Source organism: Channa argus, chromosome 8 (assembly GCF_033026475.1).
Source record: "Channa argus isolate prfri chromosome 8, Channa argus male v1.0, whole genome shotgun sequence".
NCBI classification, from domain to species: Eukaryota; Metazoa; Chordata; class Actinopteri; order Anabantiformes; family Channidae; genus Channa; species Channa argus.
Window position 1 is genome coordinate 14,310,811 of NC_090204.1, and position 23,798 is coordinate 14,334,608.

A 23,798-nucleotide genomic window follows, 5' to 3' on the forward strand; every position below is an offset into this window, starting at 1 on the left:
GAGCAGCTACACTGTAGCACATGTTGAATGTCAAAGCAAAATAGAAGATATTTTCTGAAATAATCTCACTGATACCATTACAAAACACCAAATTGTTCTAAAATTGTTCTACTGTATGTAGTATTATCCAGCTTATTTGTACTGTAAACAGTATTTATTGTTTAATATCTTATTAGATAATGGATTGTTGCTGTCACTGGTTTCTTGTTTTTAATTTTGCAGTCGCTTATTTCAAAAGTTAGATAAGTTGTGTGCAAAATGCCTGTGGTATCAATGGCTCAAAATAACAAAACCCAAAAACAATGGGTAATATTAATACGTTTAGTCAGTATTTTAGACCAAACAAGTAAAATGCTGCACACAGTGAAAGACATTCACTCGATCTGAGATCTTTTGTGGTTAATCCCAGGCAGGAAACCTTCCTCATGCATTTGTTTTCAAATTGACATCCCAAACCATACCATTCCTTTGGTCACGCTGGGTCTTTGTTCAACAGCAAGAAGCAGCATCAGATCCACCCTCTTGGTCCCAGTGCATCAGGCGAGTGGGGACTCTCTTGTTTCATGCGGTAACTATAAAACATGCTCCAAGTACTTGCAACAATTCTGCTGTAAGCCACAGCCACAGTATTCCCCCTGAAACACTTAACAGGAGACAATTACAAACTTGTTGCAAATTACGGCCTTGTGTATTTGGGAGTTGTCAAATGACTCAAGTGGTTTTAAACACTTTCAAAGTGAAGGGATTGTAAAATATTACCATTTGTCTTGGCAGCAGTGGTGAGGAATGCTCGCTCAGGAATGCGAAGATCACTGTCAAACACTGTTATATGATTTTACAATAGAAACACTCCTTGGCACCAAAATATTAATAAATAGATTCTCTATACTGTACAGGGACACTGTGCACAAAGTCACATACAATAATCAAATCAGGCAACCTTTCAGTCACTTATCACATTTTTGGGCCAGCATTTCATGGGCAGATAATGGATTCAGCTGTGGAAAGCATAAGATCGATATTTTTTATAGCCTGTTGAGATGTTTCTAACCACATTAAAGAAACCCTCTGGTGTCACAACTTAACTCCTCACAGGGATGATGTGATTTGATCCCCCCTGAATATAGTCGGAGTCTGGTAGAGACCCTGTTTGTTCATCTGCTTACTGCATGCTGAGTAAGAGTCGCAGCACTGATAAATTATTATTAGGTGATGATGGATTTCATTTAATTCATGTGACTGACTCACCATAAATCGAATCCAGGTATGAAAAAAAATTGGTGTGCATCTTATCCTGTCTATCTGACACATTCACACATTCCACATATCTTTGCTGGGAATGCACCCTTTTTTTTACGCACACACACACACACACACACACACACACACACACACACACACACACACACACAGTGAGGCTATTGCTCTATAGCTAACATGCAGCAGATGCCCCGGCTGTGGGAGAGTGCAGAGCCAGTGAGCTGCAGAGGGATGAAGTCAAGTGTAGTGTTTTTTACTCTCTTGCCTTGCCACTTTTCTTTATTTTTTTTTCCAGCTTGGCCAGTTCTGTTGTGGCCCGTGATGCAGGGTCCCCAGGGCCCGGCGGTAAAATAGTAATATGGACCATCTGACACCTGTCAAAACAGCCCTGTTAGTTGAGCGTCAAACCCTGTCAGCTTGCAGAGGAAAGTGCTACGCAGCCTCTCAATTTTCCCTCCCTCCTTGTACGTCTCCCTCTCTCCTCTTCTCTCCTTTTTCTCTCTTCCTCCCTCTCACCAACACTGGCTCACTCTCCCTCTCGTCCATCTCCATTTTGCCTTTGAATCTCTCACAAATTCCCATTCTCTTTCGTCACATCCATCTCTATTTCTCATTTTCTCATATCATTCTTACACTCTAACACTCTACTTTGCCCATTTATCTCCATCTTTATGCTCCTCTATTTAAATTGCGGGCCTTCATATCTCAGAATTTCTGCTCATATCATCATCATTTCAAATCATATGCGCTAGGATTGAGGCCACATCTGATCTGATATCAGTATGAGTCTTTTTTTTTTTTTTGCTCAATCTTAATATGGAGAGGTGTTGCTGTGAGCAGGCAGCACTGCAGGCAGGCAGCACTGCAAGCCATGCAGAGATGTTCTATTCAAAACGTTTTTTCACTTATTTCTGCCTGATTGCTAAGTTTTGGAGCATCTAGGTTTAGTCTGAAGTCTCTCTTTTCCTTCATTCTCAGGCTCAACTTTCCCTTTCTCCCACTTTACTCATTTTGCACATCTCTCACTTCCTCCTCCACTTTACAATGCCACACACCACCTTCAAGAGAGAACAACTGATTCCTACTGTGCCTTCCTTCCTGCTCCCCCACTACCTCTTTTCCTGATATGCCAGCAGATTCAGAGATGCAGCACTGAAAGTGGAAAGAGAACATCAGGCTCAGCTTCACTACTTGGACCCATGTCCTGTCACAGTCAGTTCGGCTCAATTTAGTTACTATCATCTCTATCTGTTTACCTTAGATGTTTGCAATTGCTTTCACTGTGTGGAACAGGAACTGGGCAGGGGAGGATTTATTTTTGTCTGTCTCCTGTGATCCACCAAAGTAATTTTTAACAAAAATAAAACAATAGAAGGATGTATAGGGAAGTTTGTAAACATGAACAGAACAATTTTGTAGATGCAAACATTCAAAATTTCAATTAAGTGGATGTTTTGGATAGTAAAGTAATGCTTGGTTTGCAAGGATTCGCGGATACAATCCTAAATGCTTCATATCATTCATCTCACTGGAATAACAGCTAGGTTATTTTTGGAGGCAAGTCATCTCATTTCATCAAGCCAGACTATTTAGTAGAGATTGTTTTTTAGATTAATTGAGGGTTATATATTTTTTTTGTCTTACAAAAGCAAAAAGCATTAGCTGAAGAAAGGGAGATGATCCCAAGTCATGCAGCAAGACACACATGTAGACAGGATGCAGTAAAAAAATAAAAATAAAAGAAGCTTGAACTGAACCACCACGTTTCCCCTCTGTATTTCATGTCTTATTAAAAACATACCCTTGGATAATCTCTCATATCCTGCCTATTAAGAAGGCGTGCTAGAACTGTCACCAGAGAAACTAAGGGCAATTGTTTCCAGCACAGAGTCATTAGAAATCGTAATAAGTCTCAGGCAGATGATTCTAGTGTCCTTTCCTTTTTAAGTCGTCCTTCCTGGTCAACAGTGACTGAAGAAGAAAACCTTTAAATTACGCAAGAGTTCAATGCCTAAACCACGTCTAACTCAGGAAAATGACACGACTATTGATATTATCTTCTGTGACCTAGGTTGACTTTGAAGAGAATCTGGCACTTGATGGGATTTCTTTGTGGCATTGATCATGTCTCACATGAGCCATGCTGGATGCTCTCTGCTTCTAATTCATGTACTGCCTGAAGCACCAGTAGTTCATGTTAACCTTTGTTAAGTGTGTGTGTGTGTGTGTGTGTGTGTATATATATATATATGAAATATGTATGTGTTTTTCTTTTCTTTTTCCCTGTCCACAGATGATCATACAGTGGTAAACCTGACACGTGTTGTCAATTGATGATCTTATAAGATCTTTGTTATGGAAGGAGCACTTGGTGCTCGATGCAGATTATTTTATAGTAACAGCAACGATCCTTTGCAGTCCATCTGCTTGGTTTTTCTTTTTTTTTCTGACTCAAAAACTAAGGGATCCAAGGCCTGCAGATGTCCTTCATTAATTAAGGCAGAATGGGTTGTGGGAGAACTGCCGCCTGTTCACAAGCACCAGCAAAGGGGAAACGGTCTGCATTAGATTGAATGTAATTACCTTGGTTAGATGCACCAAGAACCATATGAGAGGTTTCACTTCCCCTGTTCTCCTCTCCTCTTCTCAGCACCAATAACGCCGCTCTGCCACTCTGTGAGAAGATATTATGTACCATTCTATAGCCTAGTTACATTTAAGTACCTGCATTTCTGTGTCAGGATAATGGACCTTGGCATTGAGATGTATGAGGTGTATCTGATCCAAGTGGATGGGCTGGTACGGAGATGGCTGATGGAGCGTGGGATGAAATTGGGTCCTGGCTAGCTTGGCTGACAAAATTATAGCAGAGATAAAAATAAACAATCTTCTCCACAAGTGTTGGGGAATAATAAGCATAACCCTAATCAAAGTTAATGATGTCGTATTAAATGGCATTTATTGAGAGAGAGGAAGACAACAGCTGTGACATCTTGCATTCAGAGGAGACCTGGTAAACAAGATGTGGTTGTTGGTGGCGTTTATAGGCTTGTGAGCAGATAATGGTGAGAGTGGGCGTGCTGTTGAAGGTTCAGTAAGACTCCAAGAGATGCTGAAGAGAGATAGTAAAAGTCCTGTGTCCAATAATAATGTTATGCATGCAGTTCTTTTTTTTTTATTTTTTTTTTTATCTGACCACAAGCCTGTAGGTGAATGTTTCTATTGTCCTGTTTTTCTGTCTTGGTAATTTGTCAAGGACGAATTAATTAATTAAGAGCATAATTCATATTTATTGTGAACAGTTATGCATCACGAAGAGTGTGCGAATAGCCCATGTAGCACCTTTTACGGAGGGGATAAGCATTTGAGCATGTATATCTGCACATATAGCTCACATCCTGTGTGGGTTACATGAGACTGGTTTCATTGAGATTATGCAGAGAATTCAAACCAGAGAGTTTTGTTTATATTATTAGACTTTTCTAAGACTAAGTATGACTAAATGCCTTTTAGTCAAATGGCGCCACTAAACTCTGAATACACACCAGTTGTGCATCCTGATCTCGCTGTTTCGTAATCGCGATGGTATGTCTGTGCATCTCTAGAGCAACTGGGGCGACCTCTGGTTTTGCATGGGTCACAGAGGCTTGATGGGGACGAGGGGAAGGCCTGAGGTTGGGGGGGAGCAGCAGAGTTGAATTTGGAACGAGCTAGAGATTTCTAAGAGAAACTGAACTTTTCTGTTTCAGAGCTACAACTGGCCCAGGACACAGGAGATGAGTCCCCAGGCCAGCGTTCTTGGCACACACAGTCCAAAACAAACAGGTGGCGACAAATATTTTCTCGCTTGATGAGCTGTCACTTGCCATTGGTCAGAAGTAAGCATTTATTAAAGTGACTCATCAACTCATAAACAGATATTAATAAGGGATTTTCTCCAGCTCGGATTCGGCTCGGGGCTTAGCAGACTGGGGGTCCAGATGATGATGTGGCAAGACGACACCACTGATGACATCATCATCAAGGCATTCTGTGATGACAGCTCTACTGTGATGGTCCAAAATAACAAGGTCAAAAATAATATGGCTTCTTTGTGTGGAACTCAGGCCCTCAACCTTGTGTGCTTGCCTCTCATGCAATTCTTGATATTGTGCCGTGTGGTCCAATCCAAGGTCAGCCACAAAAATGCATGCCCGACTAGGAAACAATCCAGAAATGTAATGTCAGCAGTTCACATCTTTTCCTCTCACTCCTTAACCTCAAGGAATTGTGTGAATTTGCTAAAGTCTTGAGCTGTCCAACATCAGGTTGAATTGTTTCCAATCTTGAGATGCTGTACCTCTCTACCATATCCCTTTACCTGTCAGTTTCTATTACGCTTTTTGGACGAGAAGGCACATTATTTTCCACTTTAATGGCATCATTTCTCAACAGTGACTGTCAGCAGCATGGAACATGGTTTTCATTTCTACAGTTTCATCCTTGCTTCAGTCGACAGAACAGTAACAGGCTCCATTGAAAAGATGTCGACAAAATAAGTTTAAGAGCTGGTTTACAGCTGTATTCAGTCCAACAGAAAAAGTGCGGATGAGTTATTATTTTGTCTGTGACACTGACCTCCCATTCAAGATGACTCATGCATAGAATTATGGGATTGTTGTGTATTGTTAAATATCTTGCCATTTGAACTCTATCTTTAGTCTATTTTAGAGGAGGGCAAACGTACAAAGAAAAAAAAATTCACCTCACATAACAGATCGTAACTCTTTGGCTACAGTTAGATATGGTTGTTATATATAATATTTATTTTAAATTGTAGTGTTACTTGTATTATTTATTTGTCAGAGCACCACTTTTAAAAGAAAATCACGTAAAGAGTATGTACAAATGATGAAATTTGTTGGCTAGCATTACATTTTATAACTATACTTGGCCCATACTTTTTCCTTTTTTTTTGTTGTTGTCGAGCTTCTTTTCTCAGCATGCTTTAGTGTGAAAATTGTGAGATTAACATTCATCTCCATTCTAATTAAATGTTTTATACATATGATCATAAAAGTATTTGTAAGTGTTTATTTATAAAATGTATATCATTATCATTTCAGGTGCAAAACCACAGACACAGGAATTTACAACTTCTCGTTTTTGCTTCTGCTTTCATTTTTGTAGTTATTATTATGTTGTGCCCTTTATTGTTATTAAGGGTAAATTCCTCAATACCTGATATTTAACAGAAAATATTGACACCAGGACCATTAGGAATTGTGCAGCATCGTTTTACTGTTCATTGAGCAAAAACAATGGACCAACTGTGGATGACAACTTTGACGCGTCAGTCACTGTGGAGAAAAAGTGGGGTTCCTGGTTCACACACAGCCTCTTGAGGTATTCAGGCAGGTCTTACATTAAACACAAACTCATTTAACCCCTTTCATCATCCCAACAATGTCTAAAAGGGACATGGTTCCATTAATATCCTGTTACCATTTATTCTTTTCATATAAACATGATCCTAATTTAAGGCATTATTTCGGTTTTGTACAGCTGCATTACTGATTTGCAAACAGATTTGACCCAGTAAGACAAAGCAAATGGTGGAATGTATTAACAGGTGGCATTTTTATTTTCCACAGCATGCCAGACCTTCCTATGCACCACCACACACTTCTGGTATCAATACCTCAGTGTGAAGATATGTATTTTTCTCTGGCGCGCACATGTTTTTTGTAAGAGTCGAGATTTTGTGAGAGTGCAGTTAAGTTTGTTGGTTTGATGACTCCCTCATTATAAGTTCTCCAAGCAGAACACACCAGAGGAAGAGGATATCTGCTCTAGAGATCAGCTCCGACTCTCAGCTGACCAACCAACATGACTAATTAGAGGCCAGGAAACTTTGGTTCCAGCCCCAGTGTCAGTGCTTCATCTTTATACCATGGGGCCCTCAGGCTCAGTGGACATCAGGGGGCCTCTAAAGAGAGTGTGGCAATAGACCATGCTCACTATGTCACATTGTGGGTCACTGTTTTTACCCAACTGAGCTTTGCGTCTTTATCGGACCCCAACCTCAGGGTCTGCTGGTCGCACAAATTAAAGGGCAATTAAGGCATTGAAGCAGTAGAGAGATCAAAGTAGACTACTGGAGATGAAGCCACTCTGGGGAGTTGAGCAGTTTTCTGAAACAGCAATAGTCTGGCTTAATAGGACTTTACCAATGACAATACATCATATTGATCCTTATTACTTTAAAGCGAACCAATGAAGGCATTGTTTTACAGGTTCGATACTGTTTAACCAATTGAGCATACACATTTTCTTTTTTTCCACATAAACTATAGCTATAGAGGTGATATCTCAATCTTTCCACTTGTCTTTGACGATGCAGTTTGGATGAAATCAAGTCTGCAGAGAATTTCAACAGCCCTGAGCCATCATTGAGATTCCTGTATTTCTGTTCATTTCTGTCAGATTGACAGAGAAAAGGGGACGAAACCTTTCATCATTTCTCACTTCTGTTCCATTGCATTGTGCATGGCAGTTACTCACTGCCAGTCTTAGACCACTGAAACAATTTCTTCAATAAAATGGGCTTCATGGATTAAAATATAATTTGCAACAGTTAATGAAAATGCGTTCTGTATAAACAGAGGAGTGCTTATTGAATTGGGGTTTGGAAGGTGGAGGCGGCTTTAAACAAGGAGAACCAACAGGTCTTTTGTAAAGGGGCTGTCTGATGTTTGCAGATGCGCCTTGCTGCTCTTGTGAGAAATGAGATAGCGCTGGCTAATTTAATTTCAATATGCATGTAACAGTATCTGCCTGAGTGCATGTGGCCTTGTTTACTATGGGAGCAACAATTCATTTTAAAGACCCAGGCGTGTGTGAGAGTGTTTATGTTGTTACATGTGTGATTCTTCACATATCTGTGTGTGTGTGTGTGTGCGTGCGTGCACTTTAGACACTTTGTAATATTTCATGTCTCTGTTCTATTCTTGGCATTGTGCCTGCATGTCCTGCTAACACTTTTTTGAGAAATAGACAAAAAGCAGATGCAGTAAATTAGTTAATCAGGAGCTCCACTGTGAAAACGTGTGTGTGAGTGAAGGCCACAGGAGATTGAAGTCACACCTTTCTAGTTTAGGGGTTTACACTTGTTAATAGCACGCCATGTTTTTTTAGAAATGTTCTCCGTGAATCAAATTATCCTGCGACTTCTGTGTGTGACATCCATAGAGTGTGTATCTCAGTCAGCAGATTCACCCTAAGAGAAACTATATTCCTTAAGAATGTGTGTATATATAGAATTGTCTCCTGTGTGGGTACATTTGTCTGTCCCTAGCACATTTGTCTGAGTGGGTGAATATCCTCCAGATGGAGTAAGTCTTTGGATAAATGTGTGTGTATTCAGAGATTTACATACTTTACAATGCTTCCCACGGACCCCAGCAGCACATAAGTAAAAATTTGTGCAAACCATACATTCATTAGGCTTGCACTGTGGGAGCAATGTAACAGGGTTGGGCTGAGGTCATGTCTACTGAAAGGCTGTGTGAGTGTTAAAGTTTGTGTTTTGAGGTTTGTTGAGAATGTTGTTGGCTCTGTGTGTGCAAATCTATCTGTCTGAACATTCGTCTGTCTGACAATCTTAATTCATGTGTGCGTGTGTTTGTAGTTTGTTTTATGGGGGAAAAAAAATCTGCAATAGCCCTTAAACATTTATCTATATTCCGTTTAATCAGACACACTCAGTTACTAATAATGACACAATACAGGACAGATACAGTAACATGAGTAGAAAACATAAAGTACTGCTTAAAAAGAAATAATGGCAAAAGTGTATCTGTTGCACTGCTCTGTCCTTTTCCCTCAAAAGTAAATAAATATAAGATTAATTTGAAACTTTCAGTGGTAAAATGAAGCACAAGAGGGAACCAAGCACTGAAGGCGAAATGCAAAACCCAGCTGTGGATAAGGAAATTGATTCCTAGGCCAGCTCGGCCCTCTGATCTCCTGGTGACATTGATTGGAACTTGACCACAACTCTCTGCTTTGAGCATAAATTAACACCCACCGATGTGCAAACTCAATCCTGCATTAGGAGAGACTTGGCACATGCTAAGTAATGACAGGTTCTCAGCAGTCGTCTTGAGATTTATAACACCAGACACCAGCGTTTTAAATATTCAGGTGGCAGAGGAAGGGTGAAAGGTTTCTAAGTGTTACCACTTTGGTCTTTGTATTGAATTATTGCCTGTGTAATGCTGAAACCTGTGCTCTGTGTTTGACATCAGTGTGAAGGAAAAAATCTGATAAGCTGGCCACTCAGAACAAGAAATACAATCTCGTCTCTACATTTAGCGCCCATTAAAATTTGAGCAGGGCAATCAATAAGAAAAACAGATGTGGGAATTAAGGTATAAACAACATGGGTGTCCTCACTGTACACAGTCATGGCATCGTGACACTCAGACATTTTTTGATCTGCACTGAATGCAGTAGCTGATCACTAAGGAATGGGCAGGGAGGTGGGGGGTTCACCATTAGCATTAACTGTTGTGTGTGGAGGGATGCCGACTCAAACAGCACTGTCTGGATGTGGGGCTTGAAATAAAGTGGTTGATGAAGACCTCTGTGGTGCGGGATCATTAAAGTGGAGTTGGAAGTCATGAGTCAAGGGACTATACTTTGCTCAGGGATAGGGTGGGTGTGTGCTGGCTACCAAAGAGGTGCAGGAAAGCAAGGGTGTCACAGAGAGCAAGAGGATCCACACATATGCACCTCAACCCCACCCTAACATTACATCGGCATTACAGGCCTATCCATCTCATTGACAGGTCTCTGGCGTCAAGTGCCGGGATTTTGGACATTGCAGGCACTGGAGTGCGTCCTACACACACACATACACACATTACTGGAGACTAAAGATGTGCCCCCTGACTCACATCTGGAGTAGGGGCAACTTGATCTGTGTCCACATTTTGGGGGGTCTTCGTAGGAAGAGTGGGGGCCCTTTCACTTAAACTGATCCCATCCATGTAGCCCTGTGGCACTTACAGATGAGGTCAAGATCGTTAAACTTCAGAATGTACAGTTGCTGGGGCTGCAGGGGATCTGCAGGGGCCGTGGATGCATTGGGGGGGGGGGGGGGGGGGGAGTCAAGAACTATTTGTGTCCTCTGGTGTGTCGACATGTTAAGGTGTTTGTGTGCATGCTGTTGCTGAATGTGTCACAGCTTGTCCTACAATGTGGGAGAAGGGTGAGAGAAGTAAAGAGACGTAAAGTTTTTCTGGCGTGGCTCCCTTTGAGTGCAACCTTTCACCTCCATTTGAACATTGGGTAATACTGTATAGTTACAAGTTTTCGCTGTGAGAATTTTTGTGTCATTGGTGATAGAAAGCAGACTTTGTCCAACCTCACTGACCATATCTCCCCCATTCATCCTTGTCATGTGGATGGTGTTGTGTGCATGTGTGACAGTTTGACTTTCCTCTGTAATGAAAATTCCATATGTGGCCCATCAGACATGGTTGACTTATGCTGTCCTCGCTGCCCATCCTGGTCCGAGGCGCCACAGAGGTTGCACACACACACAAACAGCCCAAAAACTCCCAGAGGAATACAAAGGTTGCTCTTCTCACCCCCTCTTTGGGAAGATAAACCTCACTGAAACAATAGTAAGTTTTGGGGGACTTCTCATTCAAAACCTTTAAAAGCCCACAACAACACTCTTCCAAACTTTTTCCAAGCCATTGTACCTGGAATGTGAAATGCAATTATTGTAAGCAAGACCCTTTTTATCCTCCGAGGCATTGCTTTTAAAGACACTAGCAACTTGTGTGTTTGCGAGAATCCTCATGCAAACACCTTTTTCAGAAACGATTTCAGAGATGTCAAAATGTGTTTGTCAATATTCCTTCTTTAATGGGTAATCAATGCGGCGGTAAGGGGATCGCTTCACTGTGAGACGCATTCCATCGAGCTGCAAATCGACCAAAGAAAATAACTAACAAGTGCACGGGGGAAAAAACCTTGTCATTGAATGGTGAGTGAACATTTTGTGACACAATGCCAACCACTATTCTGCAGAGCAGCTTAGAAAATTGCTTTCTGTTTTGGTATTCATCCTGTTTCACTTCCTCTTTTTGCCTTTTCTCTCACTCCTTTTTTCTCTTTATGTTGGCAGAGGATGGCGATGACGGGATGGGATGGATCTTTAATAGATTTGTCTCGGGCAGCACAATGGGAGGAGGGATCGTTGTTAACATTATAACGTATCGATCGCTTCGACTCCATTTCCCAAGGCTCTGTCAGACAGGAGCCATTACTCACAGCAGTCAAACCCACCACCAACACACACACACACACAAAGTCTTTTCATGGCTGGCTGTGGCAGTGCTTGTCTACATGGATTCACTCTGTTCATGTCCTTTGAACATTTATTTATTTATTTTTATCTTATCTAGACAAAAAACTAGTCTGCATGAGTACATGATGAAGGTTTGGGGTCAGAGGAATTGAGCATGGGGTTTGCTGACCCTATAAAATTTGGTCACTTGTTCCACTACCCAGAGACCATGAGATTGCCTTGCTTTACTGCTCCTTTGCAGATTCTGGTGAATGAGAATGAATGAGGCTCATAAACCTGAATGAGGGAGTTTAGATCGTGAAAAAAGACATAAATTATACTGCCTGAGTTTGGTATTAGCAGCATTTCAGCTGTGGCAGTTGTAGACAGGGGTTTGATTTATCCTTTTTCCATTGAATTTTAAAGAACTTACATTTGTACAAATTTTTGGCCAAAAAAAACCCCATACAATATTATAGAATACAAGCATAAATTATGACAAATTTATAAATAATAAGAAAAACAACATACTGAATAAATAATATATATTTTAACATGTATTAGTCCATGAAATTATTTTCAGGAGCTGCTGCAGCTGTTGCTAGCAACCCCAGCTGTTCCTAGCGACCCCCCCCCTCCAACTCCCTATATATTTTAGCCACTTTCAGCCAGTATAACGGATGGTTTGCAGATAATAACAGCAAATTAGAAATCACAAAACACCTTGAATAAACTATAGAGAATTCTCCAGCAGGAGCATTTGGGCAATATAAAAGGCTTGTCAATACTTTACAAGCAAGAAAAATGCTTTAGTTCTATGTAGTAATGTGATTAAGGAGCACCTGTCATTAAGGGTTGTTATTCAAATACTGTCCAACTGACACCAATCTTACAGTATTGACAACTACTTCTTTAAAATATAACAGTAGCAGTGGAAAATGTCACCAGTGAAGCAGTATTTGGTGCACATTACCAAATTGGTTGCTTTAGATTTTCCCTCTGATTAGAGTTTCATGTCAAATGAGGTTTTAATCCGGCCATGCTAAATATATACAGTACCTGTGCCTGTGGGTATTTGCAGGGGCACAGAGAATTATTCCAAATGTCACTACACACGGGGGGTACAATAGTCTGCCTGTGCCACCGTGCATTTCTTGCACCTGTTTCCAAAACATTCAGTGTTTGTTCACAGTCACTAATGGCTCTCGATTACACAATGGACCAGGGGGGAGAAAGGCTAATACCTCCTTCGTAATAATGCCAGACCAATTAGCTCATCCTCATCTCACAAAAGCAGTTTCTTTTACAAGCCTTCTCATTACTGCCATCAATACTCTTCTGCACCACAAAATGAATATAAAGGCCATTACTTAGCATGTAAAATGCAGACACCAGAGCAGTGCAGCCTCTGCAGAATTGCAGCAACATCAATTTCTTGATACAGAAGTATAATTCAGCCTTTTTTCTGAATGGTGATGGGCACATATGAGAATAGTAGGAAAGACTGAATTGTCTTTCTGAGTTGCAGATGTCTTTCAGCTCTACAGGCTGTATGGGATGGAACTGACAGGCTTGAAACATTCAAAGACAATTTGCTTCAGAGGAAGTGTCCAAGCCAATATCCAGGGCAATGGATCTTCCCAGATGTTAATGAATTGTGATTGTTACCCGGCTACAGGCTTGACCTTGTTTAAAGGCCAAGTTGTGCGCGCGCGCGCGCGTGTGTGTGTGTGTGTGTGTGTATGTGTGTAGGTGTGTGTGTGTGTGTGTGTGAGAGAAAGAGAGAGAAAGACAAAGTGTGAGTGTGTGTCAGTTATGTAATGTAAAACAGAAACACCCTATTCCACGAAAGACTCAAGAAAAGTTTTTTAAACAAAATATAGGCCTGTTCAGACTCAGGACTCAAATCACGTCTCTTGTCCGTCCCATTGTTCTCTTTGCCTTCCACTGCTACCAGCCATGGTTCCATCACTATTGGTGAATCAAATTGCCTTGGCCTTCTCTGTCCCTGCCCATTCGACGACCTGCTGAAGATTGATGAGCAGAGCACTCCGAGGTCAGGGAAGATACCTTCTTCACCCCACCACCATGACGGTGAAAGCTTGTCTCTGATCTTCAGGCTAAAATCTGTCTCTTTTTTCTATATTCCCCTTGTTGAATGATAGTATGGAAAATGGAGAATGAGTTTTGATACTTAAATATCCATTTCTCAGATGGTCACGCATCATCTGCAGGTGATCTGTTTCTTGTGTTATTTGTCTAAGGTTAGATTTTCTCCAGACACTCAAACATTACAGACCTGTTGTTTTCTGCCTTTTTGGTTTTGAGTATGTATTTATTTATTTATTTATTTATTTATTTGGTTACTGAGCTGATTCTCCTCATTAATCTGGAAACTGCTCCACTTTCCAAGACAATCATTTGCTGCTAATGGACTCATTAAACACATTTTGCAGCAAGATGAAAAGACATTGCCACTTAGACTTTTGATGTTAGGCACAGTTAGCCACTGAATTCCCTCCTTTCAGCTACAAAGCTAAATGCTCAGTCAAACATTGAGCCCATTGTCAGTGGTCTGCATCCTAGTGTACTCAGTTTACTTTTTGTCTGCTTGATTGCCCCTTGCACACATTGTAGCATCATTGGGCATCACTCAAGCTTTGTAAAATGGTCTCTGCCTTAAGTGTGTGAAACTGTGTGTCAAGTTCTATGTATGTATATTTAATGTGTGCACATACATATAGTTAAAGCTAAGCATATGTGCAAATATGCACAAGCATAAACATTTGCTCTTTTGTGTGAAATCGGTGTACTAAATGATACACATAAGGCAGTATATCAATGTCCATCTACACAGTGGCTGTGAGCATAGATATGTGCCATGATGTTCTCAGTAGACATTTAGAGCTCGTTGAGAAGTGGATGGGGCTCTGGAGACAGAGGAGTGACGCATGTAAATGTCCCCTGCCCACATCCCAATTTAGAGCTAATTAAAAACAATGAAAAAAGAAAAAAAACTCTCCCTACTGTTCTAAAAGCACCCACTCTCCCAGGACGTGCTCGGGTGCACATTTTTTGTAGACTGAAGTCCACAAATGATCTGCAAAAAAGGCTGAATGAATAACAGCACAGAAGGCTTTGAATACTGACTGCCGGATGGCCCACTAAACATATCGCTGAGCGCACTTAGAAATAGGTTTCTGGGGAGACCCACCTCGGACCTAGCCTGAAGTGCAACTGTGATTATGTTGGTGTACATGGGCTGTGGATTATGTATTATTGCAGTGTATTTTGGGAATATATGAAGTCACAGTCTGACTCCAGAGTATTATGTGTGGTAGGGCAGTGAAAGAATTTTGGGTAAAGGTCCACAATTACCATACAGATGCTAAAGCTAATATTGAATTTTCTTTACTCATGTTTGGTCAAAGCCTGCTGTCTGGATTAGAACATTTCTATGCCATAGACCTCTGTTACTGTCTGAAAACTATTAAAAACACACCACTCCATTGGATGACATATTTCTTTATTCCAAAATATGTGGCCAACATATCTTTAACAAATGTTGGCCCACAAGCTCCACATTGGCATTTCCTTGTACCGGGGTTGGTCAACTGTACAGATCCAGTGTTGGTGTTAGTGTATGGAAGTGCCACTTTCCAGAGGCCTCGAGAGACATGGCTGCTATTTGAGAGATAAAATTAAAAACTTTTATATTGCAAAATGCTTTTGAAAACTGTCATTTACAGAGAGTTCTAATAGACTGGCTCAAATATACTTTACATTATATTATGCTATTTATAATATGGAGTTTCAACTTTTAATTGACTGCTAACCCCAAAGGTATACAATATCCTGTAAACGTCTGAAGATTTCATTCCTGAATTTTATTTTCAACTTTTCCAGGGCATTTCATCACACCTTCTCACATTCACATTTTTTCTGATTATGCCAACAATATGCCATGCCTGCTTTTTAGGAGTATGTGCCAAAGAGAAACCGATTCACCCAAGCAATTACTGGATCTCACTACATTCTGACATAATCTGCATGGCTCCTTCCTTTCTCCTGTCTAACATTTTCTCCAACTTCTCTCACTCTTGTTTGTCAAGGTTTTCAATGTCTCGTTTTAGTTTTTTCCTTACTCTTCCTGCCTTTTCTTCATACACCCTCATTTGTCTGTATGACCACACTCCTCTTTTGTCCCTCCTACATTCTGTCTACTCGACTTTGTCACGTTATCGCTATCGCCATCCCTGCTCTTCCAGAGGAGGCCACTGATGTCCTTGAACTGGAGATGGGTCAAGAAACTAATTTGTTGTCTGATTTTGAAGCTACCCAGCTCAGTCAGTGGCCCTGGCCGTGTGCAAGCCGTGGTGAATTTTAATCACAGGTGAAGTTAGGTAATTGGGGAATTGTGGTTGGCTCTGAGAGCTGTTTGTGTGTGTGTGTGTGTGTGTGTGTGTGTGTGTGTGTGTCAGTGTGCCAGGGCTGTTCATACCTGAAGGACAATCTGTGACAGCCCCCACTGCCTGCACTGTCAGTCCTGTCTGCATTGTGAGATATAAAACGTGTAAATGTGTTTGAGTAGGTGGTGAATTAGAGTTGGACACATTTGGTGCAAACTGAGTCTTATGACAGAATGTTCATGTCAATATAGGATTTGGAAATAAGAGTGACAGAGAAAGAGATGAGAAGATTTACTGATCAGCAGGTGTTAGTGTGTGATAGCCCTAAGGCAGAGGGAAGTGAAACGAAAAAAATCATCATTATTCTTGTGTATACAGCAGCACTCAGGTTTATGGATATGAGCCACGCTGGTGTCTCTGAATCAACAAGAGCTTATTTAAGCCAAGAAGAAAATCTTTTACTGTACTCAGGAACATGAAAAATAAAAACATTTACCCAAGAAGGGTCAATGTGAAAGCATTTATATTCTACAAAAGCAATTTTGTCCAGTATAAACCTCCAGTAACCCTGATTACTGTATAATGTGATCAAGTAATGGTGTAGCAGAAGCAAAGCACTGGTCTTGGTCATATTTCTTCTCCCTGAAATAAGAAGCCTGAACTACATTACTCATAATGCAACTCAAACACAGACAATTCAGTCAGACTTTTGAGGTTGTGGGTAATGTAGCTTTGAGCTGCTAACCTCAGAGATGAGGAGCAGGCTACCGAGGTCTGGGGAGCTCATGTCTTTGTAACTCCATACCTCCAGATTTTTTTATTCAATTTCAAACTCATATATTTTAGCACTATTGACTCAAGTGACGTCATTTGAAGCAGTTTATCAGATTTTGAGTGGCATACCCTGGAGCCACAAAACCCATAAACAGACTTCAGTGTATAGAATGCATGGTTTTGAAATAGTACCTAGTATTATTAGGACTTCCCAAATCATGCCAACGTTTTCACAGTGCTAAACTCCGACGTTTCTTCTCAGCTTACCACTGATGTTTTCAATTCAATACACTTCACAGTTGCCTTTTTAGAAGAAGTTGTCCTCATTGGTAAATGATCTGGTTTTATAGCAGTAGGCCACAAAAGATTTTAGTCCAGAAAAAATATATATAATCAATACACAGAGTTAGTAATGAAAGACTTTTCAGTCAAATTAAATCCCAGAAATGATATTAATGTATGTGAGTGCTGTTGTTGATGAGTCTGACTTTTTTTTCCTCCCAGTCTGGAAATAGAACAACCCCAAAAAACAGTGCACCAGCTTTGAGGGAACCAGATCAGTTTTTCTAGGCCAGCAGAAGCTAAGACGTCAAATCCTGGATTTGATCTTAAGGTGGAAGTACGCTGCTTGGGATTTTGCCATAAAGTGAATGTTATAAGTGATGCTTTCTTCAAACATCCTGAAATATCCCTTTTGGCATAACTATACAAGCTCATGCATTTGTAAAAAGAAACAGGTGAACAGTATTGTTGTCTTGGCAACAAAGGAATATAAGATTCTGATACAAAACTTTTACAAAAAATTACACTGATATCTATAATAGTATGTGTGTGATGTGTGCTATATATGCTGGCACTTGTTATAAATAGAGACTAAGTCAATTGTTATGAAGCGTTTCAACATTATATTATCCAAAATAACCGAGAGTGGTCTTTTTTTCCACATGTGGCAAATTGACGCTGACTCACTAACACTCTTTTCACAAATGAGAAGAGGAACTATGTCTGAACTTTGCCCAGAATTGTCGTTGAACACATTTAACACACAGCAGGAGACTGTCCATGTCAGAAGCGTGTCACAATGAGAAACTCCGCGTGATTTCAGTGAGGGGCGGTGCCTGGCCACAGCGTGCAGGTGGCACAATGTGATGGAAAAAAGTATGCTGCAGGAAACGCAATGTTTTGTTCACAGCACATCAAAGGCATATCCGTCAACAACAACAAAAAAACAAGTCGCCTGAGAAACACCTGAAAAGCTCACACAGACATTCGCTTGCTTAAAGTCCTTCCAGCAGCCTGCTCTACCCCGACACAGACTCACTCACACGGACTTTGCACGTGGGGCTCACAGGATAAAATCCGGTTAATGTCAGGGCCGTCTGACTCAAACATTTGCATTCTCACATGCAGTTTCCGCACCTAAATGATCCCTTATATTCTTAGGTCTCACAAACCGCTCCGCTCCTTTCTCCCCTTCCATCCATCCGCCATCCCTCCACTCCCCCTCAAACACTCAGCATAGAGGGTTGTGCTTGAGTGAAGCATTATAATAGCTAAAGGAAATGGTCCTTCTTGAGAAACTTTCAGGGAGCTGTCAAAGGGAGAAGATTAATGCCTGGCCAGGCTCTCCAGGGGACTTAGCCCCCCCCCCCATTTCTCTCTTCCTCACCCACTTCATTCATCTACCCCCCTACTCCCCTCTCATCATCTGCACACAGCCAACAATGGCATGTCCCATGCAAACGAAACATTCACTGACAGAATCTCTGCAAATGCCATACACACATTCATTTAGTTTAGTCTCACTTTACTGTGACACTGTTGGTATTTTGCTTTTTTTCACAGGGGACAGCACAGCGCTTTAAGGACAATGCAGCACTGATGTGCTCATTATCCCTGCCTAGATGTCCTTATATCACTCAAGTTGTTAAGTTGACATGATGAAGCATGTAAACAATCAGCTGGCTGTAATTTTAAAATCACACTCACTTTAATCATTTAAAGGACAGGAATTTGTTTTGGAGTCATGTGTCCAGATCATTCTGCAGGGAAAATCAATCTAGTGGTCACTTCCCTTTTTAAGTTTTAGGAATGACCAAGGTAAAAGTACAGAAACCTGCAAGAAGCAATCAGAGAATGACATCCATCTCCTTACACATGTGCCCATGACCGGCTGCTTCTCTGCCTGTCATTAAAACTTCGCTTCCTGCTGTTGACGCTCTTGACGTGGAGGCCTGTTCTCTCTCTTGGACCCTTTCCCCTTTTGTTTCCTCACACTGGCGTTTCCTCCTTTTCCTCTGTCTCGTTCTCCATCCATTCATCTCTCTGGCTATCTGTCATTATTCCTCCACATCCTATGTTTGATGTACTTGACACAGAGGTCTACTTTGCCTTTTTTGTCATTCTGCCTCAAGTATTTCTTCCTGCTTTTCATCATCATTCAACCTTTTAACAAAATGATAACATAACATGCAGTACTGGCCTGTTTTTGGTGTGGCCCATTTAGTATGAGCTAAGCAGAGATCATAGAATTAGGTGGACTAAACTAAACTGCTGTCTTTTTCCCATTTGGGCACTTTTTTGTACTTCACTTCACTGTATTTTTTTTTACAACCCAGTATAGACTTTCTTTCAGAATGCATGCCAACGGAAAGAAAGTGTACAAAGATCGGCTTAGCAAATTTCAAGTAATACTACAAGTACTACACATAAATTCTCCACGTGTTTGACATAAGATAAATGGTACACACATACACTTGAAGCTTGTGAACTCAGGCCTGTCCTGTTGAACAGCTGTTGAGAAGATGGCAGGATGATCAACTACTCAAACATTCCTCGCTCCCCGCTCTCTCTCTCTCCTCCCCTTCTACCCTCATCTTCTCCAGTTTTCAGAAAAGCAGAGGAAGTCTCAGTGGGGTGTCCTCTCTCTCTGCTCTGTTGTAGAATCAGCAGTCCTCCTCGGGGACTGCTTGTTTGAACTTTCAGAATCAGAATTTGTAAGGATACGGAGCAAAGCAGAGTAGATACATTCATAACAGAGCAGCGCACATCAGACCAAGGCTAGGAGGGGCCAGATCAAACACAACCCTTAGGGAGTGATGATGAACCTCAGACTGAAGCCTCCAAACTCATCCACAAAGCTTGACTGCATGTAAGACGCCTTTTGTCTCACACAGTCTCCAAGTTTGTGACCTCAGTCTATCATTTGCATCCAAGCCGCGTAAACAAGCATGTTATTTGTGCGGCATTCCCCAGGCCACCCACCCACTGACAGTACAGAGAGACAATTAAACCCTAGGGGCAATCCACAGCTTTCTGCAGCATACACTTCGAGAAAAAGAAAGCACACTGAAACCCTTCATAGCAGAATATTATGTATCAAGAGGTTTCTTTTTTTTTACGAAATTCCGATTTGCTGTTGTACATTTGGTTTGGCTCAGCTATAGCGACTGTGTGATAGAGATGACAGGGCTAATTACATAGAAAGTGTACGAAAAGAAATGAAAACAGTTATGTTTTTCTGAACGTAGGCTTGAAACAGACAGCGGGTGGCACTGACCCCAGAAACACACCGTACTTGCTCCTCTGAAAGAAACCAGCACCCCAGTGGTGATTTTGTGCCACTTGGGCTTGTCTGTATGGCGGGATCCAGCTTTTTTTTAAATTTGCCAGGTCAAACTAATAAGTTGCAACAAACTGTTGTTTTGCTAATTAAAGAACAGAATGTTCTGGCCATTGGACATACTGTAGGTGACAGGAGGCAAGTTCAGCTCTTAAGAGAAAAAACTCTGTAGGAAGTTGCCAAGAAGTCCTGGCTTGAACCTAATCTGGGTGTAAAATGAACTTGATCTGAGGGCAAATGCTTAGGAAAGATCGTCTGGTGTGAGTTCTATCATGGATTTTGGGAAAAATGCAAGGATTTTCTACAAGTGCTCTGTGAATTCCTTTTCTGCCGTATCTAGTAACTGCACCAATATGTAACAATATGTACAGAGCAGCACATTGTGGTGGTGTGTATCTGTTTAACTGTGTGTGAGTGTGTGTGGCTGTGGAGAGATGTCTGTGGAAAACTGAACACCCCTATAACAGCTCAAATCTTTGTGAGAAGGCCAAGATGAGGTTACAGAGGTTTGGCTCTAATTTCACTATTTTCATTTCAATTTGATTCAATAAATGTCAGGTTTACTTCATGAAACACTTCATGCTCGGGGTCTATGTGGGTTACAGTACAGTACAAAAATTACACAAATTGGCAGACCTTGAGTGCAGTAACACGTTTATGTCTGAGTGTCTTTGTATGTATGTGCAGATGAAACAAACTCAAAAAAAGATTCACACAGCCGGCTTGTTCATGCTGTGAACTGTGTGGTCCATAACTGCAGCCAGAACCACATTAGGTCAAGAACTCGCTGTATTCGCTTTTAAGACATCAGACACTTCGTCATGTTACACTGCTCCCAAAACAAAACCTCTGACAATAAATAGAGGGACAGTTTAAAATGGTATCACTGGCAGTCCAAGAGAAGGTCAGAAGTTTGAGACAGAAAGTAAAAGGAACGTGCTCCAACTTTCTCACTGCAGGATGGGCGACAAGCCTCTGAGTGGTATTTAAGTATCATAACACTTTCTTGTTTGGCTGATGCATTTAAACCAGCAAACTCAGCTAATTGGTTGTCAAAGCAAATGGTTTTTATACATACAAATATTTAGCTGTATATTTATTCATTACCAAAGAATACTAAGCACGAGTTGAGATATGCCCCATAGAACAAATGGAAACTTGAATTCTTAGTCAAGTCCCAAAAAAAAAAAAATCTGTATGGTCACTAAGGGAAATCGACACCAAGACCACACAGGAGGGAAATCAGATATTATGTGATTATATCAGAAGTCCTTTTCAGACTGGAGTCCTGACATTCTCCTGAATTTTGATTGTCAGAGTAAGACACTCCCAACATTATCCGGCCTTTGTCCTGCAAGTCCCTTAGTAAAATGTACATATTATGTGTGTGAGCTTGTGCGTGTAGCACCCTGCTCTGTCCCAAAATGTTGGGAAGGTTAAAAGCTAACAAATGGGCATGTTTACCACGTTTCGAAACTGTATTTATTCCATGCCGGCTCCGATGTGCTGTAAACAACAGGCTGTTTCCTGCAGCCTAAGTTTTCCATCATGTGTGCGCTCACTATAATCAAGCAGAATTTTCACAAGGGACTCACTTAGAAGATCCCCCACTGTGTGTAGCATGTGAGAAATGCAACTCCAGATAATGTCTGAGGCTGAATTCTCCTGACAATGTCTGGAGTTCATATGTGAAACAGGTTGTATATAATACTTTGGCTGAAAGTTAATTGTTACTGCACCATTGTTATTTAAAAAGACATGTAGATTACTTCATTTTTACACCTGCTGTACAGTTCTTATGTTCTGATAGTGTTCTCTTCTGTTAAAATTGAGATGTGGCCATAAAATTCCTATTAAATATAAGTTATCCAAAATGAGTCAAAGAAAAATATAATATTTATCATTTCATCTATCCATTTTCTGTAACCACTTACCCCGTGTATGGTTAGGAGCCAATCCCAGCTGTCATAGGGCTAGAGGCGGGGTACACCCTGGACGGGGCGCCAGTCTATCCCAGGGCCTGTAATAATAATAATATATTTTAGAATAATTTTCAATAAAATTACTCATCAAATGTTGGTCTGGGGACAAATATGAATAAGGTTCGAAATAAAAAAAACATTAGCCTCTATGTAAATATTTTTCAGCCACACATTTTGACACGGTCTTAAAGTCACTTGTGGTGGGTCTGTCCATATCAGGAGTGATTAAGCATGCTTAGCTTTTCCCAGCACCTCTAAGTGTTCAATGTGCGTAAAGTGTCATAGGTAGTAGAGCTCCCTGACCTCCACAACACAGCTGCCTCCCCTTTAACCAACAAGGTCGTGCAAGGCTGCAGCTTAGCAAACCATGTGACCAGGAGAGGTTAAAGGAGCAGAGGTTAAAAGATCAAGTCCACTTCCAAAGAGGCCAGAGTTCAGGGGCAGTAGCATGGTGAATTCAGTCACAAGAGAATAATGTCCATGTTCAAGTTGCTTCATAAACAGTGGGTGGACAGTTTTTCCTTTGCTGTGTATTTTCTAAAATAATTCACAAATATAACTTCACCCTTTCTCTGCTAAAAAGAGTGTAGTCACAGTTCATTATGGGTATGTTTTTGTGTATGTGTGTGTCCTGCTGAATAAAGCATAGGCACGAAGTAAAAGTCTCCCTTCTTCCGACTTCAAAGACAATCATTGGCACACTCAAGCGTAAATCACACAAGGCTCCTCACAAGTGTGTCAGTATGCAAACATGAATTTCTTTCCAGTTTCTTCTTTGAACGACTTCTCAATCTCCTGTTTTTGGGTCTGACAGCTTTTCATCCCATGAGTCACACAAAGACACACACCTGCATGCTGTATGTATTCATGCACACATTCACAGACCAATACAGACATACATGTATGCCCCCCCATACATACTCATACACACTACCTTCCTCTTTTAGCTCACACAACCTGCACCTAATGATTTGATTTCCCGGTGTGTCTCCTGTTAAATAGTAATATGTTTTCTTTCATGTTTATTCAGACTTCACAGATACTTTCATTTCAAAAGCATATGAAATGAGCTGATGAATTTGGAGCGCAGGAATTATGAATTTTGATAAGATTCAACATCATAATGACTGTACATGCATGGAACTGCATGCTGTTTAAAACCTTTGGGGGGTCGTAGGCAATTACAAATTTGGCCTGCTACTTCTACTATTTTTGCTTCTATAGGGCTTTTTCAGTCATTTTACTTAACAGGAGATTCAGACAAAAGTCAATTTTAATTGTTTGCACAAGCATTTGGGACTTTGCAGCCCTGTTTACATGGAGATCTTGCTTCTTTAAAATGTATTTGCATATTAACAGTGAATATAAAAAAGCCAGTCTGATGCCGCCTCAGTGTTCGTTGCACACAG

The 23,798-nt window shown here is 40.9% G+C and overlaps 1 long non-coding RNA gene across 1 annotated transcript in view; it reads right to left on the reverse strand.

Annotated features, from left to right (window-relative positions):
• Nucleotides 1-23,798, reverse strand: part of LOC137132229 (uncharacterized) — a 68,106-nt gene that overhangs the window by 21,587 nt on the left and 22,721 nt on the right. The window contains exon 2 of the long non-coding RNA XR_010915083.1: nucleotides 22,342-22,427. This is a non-coding gene — a long non-coding RNA (uncharacterized lncRNA). The remainder of the gene's footprint in view (nucleotides 1-22,341; nucleotides 22,428-23,798) is intronic.